Below are 14,459 nucleotides of genomic sequence, written 5' to 3' on the forward strand. Positions count from 1 at the left end.
TTAAAATAACTTGACAGGTTTCATATTAGAGCAAAAGATCAATGACCCAAAATTTAATTAAACAACTATTGAAAAGATACACATCTACTCTAATATATTTTAACTTAATCTAACATAATTGTGTGATCTGCTCACTTGTTACCAAAAGACTTAAAACAAATAAAAAGAAATAAACAAAAAGAGATGAAAGCCGAAAAAATAAAGCCAATAAAGTATTAACTGGTTTACGCGGTAGCGGAGGCCATTCAAAATGTAGATCTTCAAAAAAAAAAAAAAAATTTAAAAAAAGAAAACACCAAGCTTCGGAACAGCGCCATGGAATCAACATGTGGCGAAAAATATATTGTATCCGTAGTGATAAGGACTACCACTGAGAATTAACTGGAGAAGTTGAGCATAACTACTTTCCGTTCCAGGAAAGTTAAACAGAACTACTTTCAGCTAACTACCCTGGCAGCGGTGGGATTTGAACCCACACCCCCAAAGAGACTGGAGCCGAAATTCAGTGCCTTGGACCACTCGGCCACACTACCCCAGGCTGACATAGTGGTAAACCCATTCGTGATAAGAAGGTGACCGGGTCATTCCGCCGGACAACAAGAAATCTGGCATGGGTGCGACAAATGGGCTGTTGTGAGACTCAAGTGCCTTTCGCTTAACCAGCTCTGCCGGAGACATCTAACCATTTCCAGCTGAAGACAGAGCTAAGGCGTGGTCTTTTGGAAGCGATTCGTCTAGGCTTAAGAACCCATGGTCCACGGTCACATCGGTAGTGTTTGCGGAAGAGCTCTTCTGCTATGACCTGACATCCCACTTACAGTGGTGCTTGAAGGTTTGTGAACCCTTTAGAACTTTCTATACATCTTCATTACCAGGACCTAAAACATCATAAAGATTTTCACACAAGTATTAATAGTAGATAAAGAGAACCTAATTAAAGAAACCAGACAAAAATATTACATATGGTCATTTATTTATTGATGAAAATGATCCAATATTGCATACCTGTGAGTGGCAAAAGTATGTGAACCTTTGCTGTCAGTATCTGGTGTGACCTCGGTGTGCAGCAACAACTGCAAACAAACATTTCCAGTAACTGTTGATCAGTCCTGCACGTCAGCTTGGAGGAATTTTAGCCCATCCCTCATTATAGTACAGTTTCATCTCTAGGATGTGGGTGGGTTTCCTCACATGAGCTGCTTGCTTCAGGTCCTTCCACAGCATTTCTATTGGATTAAGGTCAGGACCTTGACTTGGCCATTCCAAAACATTGACTTCATTCTTCTTTAACCATTCTTTGGTAGAACGACTTGTGTGCTTAGGGTTGTTGTTGTTGTGGATAAAAATGACATGAAATAAACATGAGGGAGACCTAGTATGAGTAATATGTAATTTTATTGAAAATTCACAGGACTGGTGGGTGCGTAATCTTGAGGAGAGCGGTAGGGGGAAGAAAATGGGGTGTGTCCTGGGGACATGGGATAGTCAGCAAAGGTGAAATAAGGAGACCACTGAGAGTACGGCGGACTGACAGGTGAGAAGAGGGAAGAATGGTCAGAGCCTAGAACAGAGAAGGTGACATCATCCTCAGACTGAAAGCTGGAGGGAGGGTCTGTCTGTGTAGAGGCGTCAATACACACATTCACGGGGTGGATTCTGTATCTGAGAGGGGGGGACCCCGCATTTCCATTTCCAGAGGGGGTGCTGCGAAGAATGTTAAGTAGCACCATGATGTCAGCAGTGAGATGCGCGAGCTGATAGTGAGTGTTCAGATCCAAATCCAGCCCCTCCAGTAAAGGAGAGAAGAAAAAATGACGACGGGCACCTAGACACACAGAAGCGGTATTAGGCGGATATTGACAAATTGGATTCACACTTTAAGATCTTTAAGAGTAACACACTATGGTTTATTAGTCACAGAGAAGTATAAGAGCTGAGGAGTGCAAACACACACACTCTCGTACAGTCAAGGGCAGGCGTACAGACATAACACACACACACTCTCTGTCTCTCTCTCTCACACACACATAACATTATAACATTATAAGAATAATAAAAAGGAGTATTAAGATGTTATAAGGGTACTATAAAGAGTAGTAGGATATGTAGGATATTAGAAGGGTAATATAATGATATTATGAAGTAGGAAGTACAGTAAACAATTTGCAAGCAGTATAACTATATATAAAATAGAGATATAGAGCAAATATGAAAATAAATTATAAACCAGAAATACAGAAAAATGTAAAAGAAACTTACTCATAATTCAGATGGTGAAGATTCTTGTCTCAGACGACGGAGGCCTTAATTTTAAGAGAAAACCATGAGGAGCCTTTTATAAGGGTAGCTGAGTCAAGCTGCCCCCGCGAGATAATAATGAGACCAAGGTCTCTCTAAATTGTTTTGTCTCTCTCCCACTTTCAATCCTAATGGTATCCAGAAAGGCCTCTTTCAAAACATAATGGTAAATTTGATAAGCCTCTTTTGAAAACATCATGGTAATGTAGATGAGCTCTTTTTTAACCCTATTGGTATTGATATCATAGTCTTTCTGAAATATATTGGTTATCTACTGTGTAAATACAGGTGTCAGATAACTTCTGAGAATTCTCATTGGTGTGGATCTCGTGTGATGGAACGGAACCAATAAATCTGGACCCTTGCTTCTTCTCACTCACGGCTGGTGTCTTTTTTTCTATCTCCAACTGGGTTCACAGATGTGAGTATTTGCTTCTATATTGAATTTTAAGTGTTTTTGGGTAATAGGCTAAATTTGGGCCAGCATTGTCTTGCTGCATGGCCCACTTTCTCTTGAGATTCATTTTACGGACAGATGTCCTGACATTTTCTTTTAGAATTTGCTGGTATTATTCAGAATTCATTGTTCCATCAATGATGGCAAGCCGTCCTGGCCCAGATGCAGCGAAACAGGCCCAAACTGTAATGCTACCACCACCATTTTTCAGAAATGGGATACGGGTCTTATGCTGGAATGCAGTGTTTTCCTTCCACCAAACAGAACCCTTCTCATTTAAACTGAAAAGTTCTAGTTTGGTCTCACCTGTCCACAAAACATTTTTACCAGTAGCCTTGTCCATGTGATCTTTAGCAAACTGCATGCAGGAAGCAATGTTCTTTATGGAAAGCAGTGGCTTTCTCCTTGCAATCCTGCCATGCACTCCATTGTTGTTCAGTGTACTCATTATGGTGGACTCATGAACATTAACATTTGCCAATGCCAGAGAGGCCTTTAGTTGCTTAGAAGTTACCCTGGGATCCGTTGTGACCTCATGGACAATTACATGTCTTTCTCTTGGAGTGATCTTTGTTGGTTGACCACGCTTGGGGAGGGTAACCATGCTCGTGAATTTCCTTCATTCGAACACAATCTGTCTGACTGTGGATTGGTGGAGTCCAAACACTTTAGAGATTTTTTTTTTTAACTTTTCCAACCTGATGAGCATCAATAACTCTTTTTCTGAGATCCTCACAAATTTCCTTTTTTTCATACCATGATACACTTCCACAAACATGTGTTGTGAAGATCAGACTTTGATAGATCCCTGTTCTACAAATAAGACAGGGTGCTCACTCACACCTGATTGTCATCCCGTTGATTGAAAACACCTGACCCTAATTTCCCCTTCAGACTAACTGCTCATGCAGACGCCAACAATGTCTGCACCATGCACGCTTCCTTTACAGAATGCGCTTAAGTAAGGTCTTTACAAGAAAAATAGGATCCAAACCCACATGGGCTGTGCCCAGCGGATTGGCAGTTCATCACCTTAACCTCTTGCTGACATAGTTCACGCATATGAAATTACATCCCAGTGTGTGGAGCAAAAAAGAGGTGTCGGTGCAGGTTCTCTGCCCCTGTCGTCTGCACTGTGGAATGCGTTCTGCGTTGACGGACCTCCAGAGACGCAAGAGCCTTAGAGCAGCTGTGGCCAAAAAGCATTGAAATACAGCACACGGTTGCAAAATGTGTAGCCACAGTGCTGGCTTTTCACATTTCTCCACTCTCTCTAGTGCTAGCTCAGGGACCTGTACAAAGCTTTCCGTTTGTAGGCCTTGTAGGTGTGAGACAGACATTGTTGCAACAAAGCCAGCCATTGTTGTAAAGAGGAGGCAAAATAATAAGTTTGCAACGAGGATGGGATTCGAACCCGCACGTGCAGAGCACAACAGGTTAGCTGTCCATCGCCTTAACCTCTCAGCCACCTTGTCCGAGGCCCGCTGCTTTTAACGAAAACTATGCAAATTAGGGTTTAATGTTAGCTGACTAGATGACTGCTTCTCAAATAGATTTTAGTCAAGTCTTCAGGTACGAGCTGTGCTGTCATATAAACTGAAGGGTGACGATGCGGTGAGACGGCCCAAAGGTCTCACAGAACGGGACAATTCCCTAGTTGAGCCGTCGCAATGCAATCCAGTCCTTGGGCGGCTAGGTACCGACTACCTATGGACTGCCCATCTCAGCGAGTTAAATTTCTTTGGAAAATGTAACTTTTACCCATGACCCTGAAAAGGATTAAGCGGTATAGAAGATGGATGGATGGAAATGTAACTTTTATTCTTACCTGGATATACACAACAACTGTGGAAAAAGGGGGTATGAATTGGGACGTTCGTGAGGCAGCATGCTACATGGTGTATAGCATGAAAGCGTGGGAGAAAAACCTGCATAAAGCCTTTGGAGACAAGACATCACCCACCATAAGCTAACTACCCTAGCAGCAGTGGGATTTGAACCCACACCCCCAAAGAGACTGGAGCTTAAAGCCAGCACCTTGGACCACTCAGCCACACTACCCTAGGCCAAGCTAGTGGTATACCCATTTGTGGTAAGAAGGTGACCAGGTCATTCCACCAGACAACAAGAAATCTGGCATGGGCGCGACAAATGGGCTGTTGTGAGACTCAAGTGCCTTTCGCTTAACCAGCTCTGCCGGAGACATCTAACCATTTCCAGCTGAAGACAGAGCTAAGGCGTGGTCTTTTGGAAGCGATTCGTCTAGGCTTAAGAACCCATGGTCCACGGTCACATCGGTAGTGTTTGCGGAAGAGCTCTTCTGCTATGACCTGACATCCCACTTACAGTGGTGCTTGAAGGTTTGTGAACCCTTTAGAACTTTCTATACATCTTCATTACCAGGACCTAAAACATCATAAAGATTTTCACACAAGTATTAATAGTAGATAAAGAGAACCTAATTAAAGAAACCAGACAAAAATATTACATATGGTCATTTATTTATTGATGAAAATGATCCAATATTGCATACCTGTGAGTGGCAAAAGTATGTGAACCTTTGCTGTCAGTATCTGGTGTGACCTCGGTGTGCAGCAACAACTGCAAACAAACATTTCCAGTAACTGTTGATCAGTCCTGCACGTCAGCTTGGAGGAATTTTAGCCCATCCCTCATTATAGTACAGTTTCATCTCTAGGATGTGGGTGGGTTTCCTCACATGAGCTGCTTGCTTCAGGTCCTTCCACAGCATTTCTATTGGATTAAGGTCAGGACCTTGACTTGGCCATTCCAAAACATTGACTTCATTCTTCTTTAACCATTCTTTGGTAGAACGACTTGTGTGCTTAGGGTTGTTGTTGTTGTGGATAAAAATGACATGAAATAAACATGAGGGAGACCTAGTATGAGTAATATGTAATTTTATTGAAAATTCACAGGACTGGTGGGTGCGTAATCTTGAGGAGAGCGGTAGGGGGAAGAAAATGGGGTGTGTCCTGGGGACATGGGATAGTCAGCAAAGGTGAAATAAGGAGACCACTGAGAGTACGGCGGACTGACAGGTGAGAAGAGGGAAGAATGGTCAGAGCCTAGAACAGAGAAGGTGACATCATCCTCAGACTGAAAGCTGGAGGGAGGGTCTGTCTGTGTAGAGGCGTCAATACACACATTCACGGGGTGGATTCTGTATCTGAGAGGGGGGGACCCCGCATTTCCATTTCCAGAGGGGGTGCTGCGAAGAATGTTAAGTAGCACCATGATGTCAGCAGTGAGATGCGCGAGCTGATAGTGAGTGTTCAGATCCAAATCCAGCCCCTCCAGTAAAGGAGAGAAGAAAAAATGACGACGGGCACCTAGACACACAGAAGCGGTATTAGGCGGATATTGACAAATTGGATTCACACTTTAAGATCTTTAAGAGTAACACACTATGGTTTATTAGTCACAGAGAAGTATAAGAGCTGAGGAGTGCAAACACACACACTCTCGTACAGTCAAGGGCAGGCGTACAGACATAACACACACACACTCTCTGTCTCTCTCTCTCACACACACATAACATTATAACATTATAAGAATAATAAAAAGGAGTATTAAGATGTTATAAGGGTACTATAAAGAGTAGTAGGATATGTAGGATATTAGAAGGGTAATATAATGATATTATGAAGTAGGAAGTACAGTAAACAATTTGCAAGCAGTATAACTATATATAAAATAGAGATATAGAGCAAATATGAAAATAAATTATAAACCAGAAATACAGAAAAATGTAAAAGAAACTTACTCATAATTCAGATGGTGAAGATTCTTGTCTCAGACGACGGAGGCCTTAATTTTAAGAGAAAACCATGAGGAGCCTTTTATAAGGGTAGCTGAGTCAAGCTGCCCCCGCGAGATAATAATGAGACCAAGGTCTCTCTAAATTGTTTTGTCTCTCTCCCACTTTCAATCCTAATGGTATCCAGAAAGGCCTCTTTCAAAACATAATGGTAAATTTGATAAGCCTCTTTTGAAAACATCATGGTAATGTAGATGAGCTCTTTTTTAACCCTATTGGTATTGATATCATAGTCTTTCTGAAATATATTGGTTATCTACTGTGTAAATACAGGTGTCAGATAACTTCTGAGAATTCTCATTGGTGTGGATCTCGTGTGATGGAACGGAACCAATAAATCTGGACCCTTGCTTCTTCTCACTCACGGCTGGTGTCTTTTTTTCTATCTCCAACTGGGTTCACAGATGTGAGTATTTGCTTCTATATTGAATTTTAAGTGTTTTTGGGTAATAGGCTAAATTTGGGCCAGCATTGTCTTGCTGCATGGCCCACTTTCTCTTGAGATTCATTTTACGGACAGATGTCCTGACATTTTCTTTTAGAATTTGCTGGTATTATTCAGAATTCATTGTTCCATCAATGATGGCAAGCCGTCCTGGCCCAGATGCAGCGAAACAGGCCCAAACTGTAATGCTACCACCACCATTTTTCAGAAATGGGATACGGGTCTTATGCTGGAATGCAGTGTTTTCCTTCCACCAAACAGAACCCTTCTCATTTAAACTGAAAAGTTCTAGTTTGGTCTCACCTGTCCACAAAACATTTTTACCAGTAGCCTTGTCCATGTGATCTTTAGCAAACTGCATGCAGGAAGCAATGTTCTTTATGGAAAGCAGTGGCTTTCTCCTTGCAATCCTGCCATGCACTCCATTGTTGTTCAGTGTACTCATTATGGTGGACTCATGAACATTAACATTTGCCAATGCCAGAGAGGCCTTTAGTTGCTTAGAAGTTACCCTGGGATCCGTTGTGACCTCATGGACAATTACATGTCTTTCTCTTGGAGTGATCTTTGTTGGTTGACCACGCTTGGGGAGGGTAACCATGCTCGTGAATTTCCTTCATTCGAACACAATCTGTCTGACTGTGGATTGGTGGAGTCCAAACACTTTAGAGATTTTTTTTTTTAACTTTTCCAACCTGATGAGCATCAATAACTCTTTTTCTGAGATCCTCACAAATTTCCTTTTTTTCATACCATGATACACTTCCACAAACATGTGTTGTGAAGATCAGACTTTGATAGATCCCTGTTCTACAAATAAGACAGGGTGCTCACTCACACCTGATTGTCATCCCGTTGATTGAAAACACCTGACCCTAATTTCCCCTTCAGACTAACTGCTCATGCAGACGCCAACAATGTCTGCACCATGCACGCTTCCTTTACAGAATGCGCTTAAGTAAGGTCTTTACAAGAAAAATAGGATCCAAACCCACATGGGCTGTGCCCAGCGGATTGGCAGTTCATCACCTTAACCTCTTGCTGACATAGTTCACGCATATGAAATTACATCCCAGTGTGTGGAGCAAAAAAGAGGTGTCGGTGCAGGTTCTCTGCCCCTGTCGTCTGCACTGTGGAATGCGTTCTGCGTTGACGGACCTCCAGAGACGCAAGAGCCTTAGAGCAGCTGTGGCCAAAAAGCATTGAAATACAGCACACGGTTGCAAAATGTGTAGCCACAGTGCTGGCTTTTCACATTTCTCCACTCTCTCTAGTGCTAGCTCAGGGACCTGTACAAAGCTTTCCGTTTGTAGGCCTTGTAGGTGTGAGACAGACATTGTTGCAACAAAGCCAGCCATTGTTGTAAAGAGGAGGCAAAATAATAAGTTTGCAACGAGGATGGGATTCGAACCCGCACGTGCAGAGCACAACAGGTTAGCTGTCCATCGCCTTAACCTCTCAGCCACCTTGTCCGAGGCCCGCTGCTTTTAACGAAAACTATGCAAATTAGGGTTTAATGTTAGCTGACTAGATGACTGCTTCTCAAATAGATTTTAGTCAAGTCTTCAGGTACGAGCTGTGCTGTCATATAAACTGAAGGGTGACGATGCGGTGAGACGGCCCAAAGGTCTCACAGAACGGGACAATTCCCTAGTTGAGCCGTCGCAATGCAATCCAGTCCTTGGGCGGCTAGGTACCGACTACCTATGGACTGCCCATCTCAGCGAGTTAAATTTCTTTGGAAAATGTAACTTTTACCCATGACCCTGAAAAGGATTAAGCGGTATAGAAGATGGATGGATGGAAATGTAACTTTTATTCTTACCTGGATATACACAACAACTGTGGAAAAAGGGGGTATGAATTGGGACGTTCGTGAGGCAGCATGCTACATGGTGTATAGCATGAAAGCGTGGGAGAAAAACCTGCATAAAGCCTTTGGAGACAAGACATCACCCACCATAAGCTAACTACCCTAGCAGCAGTGGGATTTGAACCCACACCCCCAAAGAGACTGGAGCTTAAAGCCAGCACCTTGGACCACTCAGCCACACTACCCTAGGCCAAGCTAGTGGTATACCCATTTGTGGTAAGAAGGTGACCAGGTCATTCCACCAGACAACAAGAAATCTGGCATGGGCGCGACAAATGGGCTGTTGTGAGACTCAAGTGCCTTTCGCTTAACCAGCTCTGCTGGAGACATCTAACCATTTCCAGCTGAAGACAGAGCTAAGGCGTGGTCTTTTGGAAGCGATTCGTCTAGGCTTAAGAACCCATGGTCCACGGTCACATCGGTAGTGTTTGCGGAAGAGCTCTTCTGCTATGACCTTACATCCCACTTACAGTGGTGCTTAAAAGTTTGTGAACCCTTTAGAACCTTCAATACATCTTCATTACCAGGGCCTAAAACATCATAAGATTTTCACACAAGTATTAAAAGTAGATAAAGAGAACCTAATTAAAGGATCCAGACAAAAATATTACACATGGTCATTTATGTATTGATGAAAATGACCCAATATTGCATACCTGTGTGTGGCAAAAGTATGTGAACCTTTGCTTTCAATATCTGGTGTGACCTCGGTGTGCAGCAACAACTGCAAACAAACGTTTCCGGTAACTGTTGATCAGTCCTGCACGTCAGCATGGAGGAATTTTAGCCCATCCCTCATTACAGAACAGTTTCATCTCTAGGATGTGGGTGGGTTTACAGCAGCTGTGGCCAAAAAGCATTCTAGCAGTTTTTGACATGTACATGTATTTCATCAGCGCTGCTACGAGCTTATTTTTTCCCCCATGACACTAATATAGCCTTATTCTGTTTACTCAGAAAGACTATAATTTTATTTTCAGTTCCTCTCCTTAACTTCAGTCACTTCCTCACTGAAACCTATAATCAGAATAACTCCAAAGCTCAGGTATAAGCCTAAGTCTCCACTCTAAATCATGTGTCTAGAACACAGGCTCTGAACTCTTATCTAACACATTTGGTGTTTTATCTGCTCTAAAGCACCCACCTCAGCTCGTGCAGGCCACTTAATTAGCTGATGACTTGAATCAGGGGAGTTTGGTGCAGGTTCTAATTGAACATACTCAGGAGTGTAAGGAAGCCTCTCTCTAATATCTTTCTTACCGGTTCAACTCCAACTTCATCACCACCCCAAGAAAGCACTGCATGTTAGTAGTGTTCAGGGTCAGTATCTAAACTGATAGTCTATTCACACACACTAGCACTAATACACTTCACATCCAGTATTTCCTTCTCTAATGTAGTGGGTTCACTGGTACCAGGTTTGTCTGATTAGTATTCTGGAGAAGGTTAACAATGTCTGTGTGTTGGTTCGGAGTTGTAGTTTGTGTTTGCCATGTTTGTAGTCTGAGGTGCATTCTGGGAAACGGAGTCGCTGGTTTGCTGTGACATGACAATGACACTTGAGAGTTTACTGTTCAAGACTCAGAATTACTATACATTACTATAATTAGCATCAAGCTGCACATGACATTTTATGAAAGTAGTACTATGTTTTTTCTCATTTACCGGTACCTCATACAGTCAAAAGGTTATTGAATTTTAATTATTTTCTTAAAAATAAAATAAAAAAATGTAAAAACTGAGTTGTGATTAGTTGTGAAATTAGACAACACTTGCAGACTCGTCCTCTGAGGTGAAAAAGGTTTATTACAGAAAGATGGTTAATACAGCATAGAAGAAGTATCCCAGAAGACAAAAAAATTTACATGATCATCCTGTTTACAACGTTTCAGCCAGGCTCTTAATGCATGCTGTTACCTTCTTGAGCATCAGTGAATGTTTGCACCTTTTGGAATAGTCGTGTACGAGTCTTTCGATTGTCCTCAGTGTGAAAAGATGGATCGGAACATCATATAACCGCTACTGGAAAGGGCTAAAATATGCAGGAAAAGCAAAGTATGTGAAGGACCTGTCGTTCAGGTAACGACACACAGTATTAAGAATCAAACGTGTGTAAACTTTTGAATGGGGTAATTTTGATTAATTCAGCTATTATCTTGTGGACTATATGTAAACATCTGTTATGTGAAATAGCTTATTCATGGCAGTACTAAATAAGAAACTTAGGATTTTTATGATCAATCTTATTTTGTTAAGAGTATTAAGATTTTGTAGATTCTGCAAGGGGTATGTAAACTTCCGACCGCAACTGTATAGCCACCCAGCTACCAACACACACACACACAATTTCAACCACTTAAAAACAGCAAGGACTTTTATAAACAATCAAAAATAGACTATAATATGAACATTTTAACAAATTAACAAAGACACCACAGTTAAAACACTCTAAATACCTTCTTTTTGCAAAAGTTTTCAAAAGTCTTCTCTTGCGCCCGCACTCTCCATCTGATGCCAGCTGGAGCCACCTCTTCATGGTCCCCTCAACCTCCATCTCTGCAGCATTAGCTGTGAAGAGGTTTCTATGAACATTGGAAGAAAGCAATACATATCGTAAGGTTATTATGAATCTTAAGCATTAATTACATTTATACCATGGTCAGTGTGAATATTGGATTCTGATTGGCCGGAAGGTGTGCATTATAACCGTTTATTCCACAGGTAGTTCCAGTCAGTTTGATCACTGTGAGCATTTCTAAATCAACGCGCAGCCTACATGCACACACAAACACACACACACACGCACGGACACTCAAGCATACAGAGACATTCGTGAACACACATTCATACACACAGACACTTCTTGCCGGCGCTGTCTGCAACTTTAACAAAAAAAAAATAGCTTTGCTGGTGAAAAGTTACATTATATTTCTCAGCAATGAGGTGTTACCATCACTGTTTGTGAAGTAATTCAACTCTTAGTTTTACTACACTACTGCTGCGCAACACTGACTATGTTTACATGGACAGCAGTAATCTAATTATTGACCTTACTCTGAGTAAGATAATAACGTGATTAAAGTGTTTACATGAGTCGCTTTTAGAATACTCCTGTCATGTTCCCGTTTTACATGTTTTAGAACATAATTAGATTAACAGCCCGCATCATTACGTCACCGCGCCACGCCGTCCGATGTCCCTCCAGAATTTCACGTATAGAGTTCGTCTTCGTTATGGTATAGTATACAGTTTTGGGTGTTTTTATTTAATTTTTTATGAACGCTTTAAGCGCAGTTATTTATTTGTCATGCTGTACATGCAAGTAGACAACTGCTTGAAGCCGTGAGCTGCATCCCAAACCGTGCACTTAGCGTCTCTATAGTAGCCGAGATAGATGTATTTTCCCTACTACAGGCCTATAGTAGGCAAGTATGCGGTTTGGGACGCAGCCGTGCTCTCTTGTTCGCCGTAAAATGTTGAGCACTGCCGTGTGTGTATGTGTCCTGTCGCAAAATGTGGTGAAAACTCACACAACGTTAATAATGTGATTAAGGTGTTTACATGTCTGTAAGACACATTGATAATGCGACTAAAACAGGAGTACTCGACATGTCTTAATTCGATTAGTACTTACTTCGAGTAACTTGACTTTAATCAGATTAAGGTAATTAAAAATTGCTGTTTACATGGTAGTTTCTTAATCAAAGTATCGTCTTAATCAGGTTAACAGTGGATTGTTGTTGTCCATGTAAACGCACTGACTGACTGCTGAGAGGCACATGATGCAGGTAATTCATATATGCTTAATGTCTCTGTCTCTGATAGATATCTGTCAATTCATTCAAATAAATGTAATCTCATCACACTACTTTATCTGTGTGTCTGATTTATATCGGGCAAAATTCCAGATCTAACGACCTAACTAATAGAAATTAACTGTCATTTTAAACTTCTAATCAAAGTTTGTGCTCCTAAAATCAATGACAGCTTTAATGTTATTAATTGTGGAAAGACCATGGTATAAGCGGGGTAATCCATGGCTAGGTGACGATTTGAACGAGTGGTTCTTTTCCTCCACATCATGCACTAAGATCGTTTAATGTACATCTAGCCGTGGATTACCCCTTACATATCATCTGAGAGAGACAGCTAATTCTGTATGTAAACAGATATACTTACCAATCATGACCTCTCCAAGTTGGAGAGTGGCCAGTGAAGTCTTTCCATTGACTCCCCTCCAATTGAGATTCTTTGCCAGGGAATTAGCAATCACCCTCTTCAATATGCGCCAAGTGCAGTCAAGCACATCCGCCCTGTCAATAAGCGCCAACCAGTTTACCCGAAACCAATGATTTTTAAACCAATAATATAATATAAAATAATATAAAATATAAATATAAATATAAATAATTAATAAGCATGTATTGCCTTGTCAACTGTGTCAGTGCTTCTCAGTACTCCTACAGTTACCCTGCCCTGTGTGCTTTCCATGTTTTGCTCCTCTACCAAAGATTAGGTCATAACTGTTCCCTCATATCAAAGTGGTGTTGTATGTTGTGCTTTGAGTACGAGAGTGTCACCTTGAGAAAACAAACACCCTCAGTAGCTGTGTAATTGTGCAAGCAATTGTTAACAAAAAAAGAAAAAAATTCTCACCAGTTTTTGCTTGCAATCCGAGCTCTGTTGCATCCTTTGCTCCAGACTATGCAGTTGAGGAAGATCTTGTAGGGCAGTAAATCTTCATCAGTATCCAAAGACTGTACCTGGAACACCTGTAGTAGAAGCAAGCTCAGTGGTTTGTTGGTCCAGCACTATCTCTAATTTAGTCAACACCTCCCTCAGCATGGCTATGGTAAAGAAGTTAACAATATTTACAAATGATACACACTACAAAACTATACAACTCCATCCTCAGTCTTATTCCTAACCTACACAAATTCCAGTAAGATGGCTGAGTGGAAATCACGGTTAATTAATACCTACAAAAGAAGTCAATCAGAAAGCAGGAGAATACTTGGTACTGCCGGTACTGAAAAAAAGGTATCGTATCATTCTTTTTAAAATTTTAGTATCAACTTGGTACAGATACTTTTGACATCACAACTTACCAATTACAACATCCTTGAATTGCAGGGATGCCAAGGATATTTTCCCATTCATTTGTAACAGATAGCTGCACAGTGACAGGGGCGGCTGTGGATCAGGTGGTAGAGCGGGTTGTCCACTAATCGTAGGGTTGGCGGTTCCCAGCCAGCATGACTCCACATGCCAAAGTGTCCTTGGGCAAGACACTGAACCCCAAGTTGCTCCCGATGGCAAGTTAGCGCCTTGCATGGCAACTCTGCTACCATTGGTGTGCGAATGGGTAAATGAGACACAGTGTAAAGCGCTTTGGCTATAACTGCGCCATTTAGTGACGCAGAAGCGGAGTCCGTTCCATTCCGTGGTGTTTTAATTAACGGAAGTAAAAAAAAGAGATGAAGAGAAGGGTGGGGTCTTAGGAAGCAATAAAAAGAACAGGTGACTAGGTGAGAGAAAGCGGGAC

General features: G+C 41.6%; 1 protein-coding gene and 1 non-coding gene across 4 annotated transcripts in view; both read right to left on the reverse strand.

The window, feature by feature from the left end:
• The window catches only part of LOC108261406 (NACHT, LRR and PYD domains-containing protein 12), a 263,191-nt gene that overhangs the window by 171,773 nt on the left and 76,959 nt on the right, over window positions 1-14,459 (reverse strand). The window lies entirely within an intron of this gene.
• On the reverse strand, window positions 452-533 carry trnar-ucg (transfer RNA arginine (anticodon UCG)). Its single transcript has one exon. It is a non-coding gene; the product is annotated as a tRNA-Arg (tRNA).

This window comes from Ictalurus punctatus, unplaced genomic scaffold (assembly GCF_001660625.3).
Source record: "Ictalurus punctatus breed USDA103 unplaced genomic scaffold, Coco_2.0 Super-Scaffold_100, whole genome shotgun sequence".
In the NCBI taxonomy this organism is placed as follows: domain Eukaryota; kingdom Metazoa; phylum Chordata; class Actinopteri; order Siluriformes; family Ictaluridae; genus Ictalurus; species Ictalurus punctatus.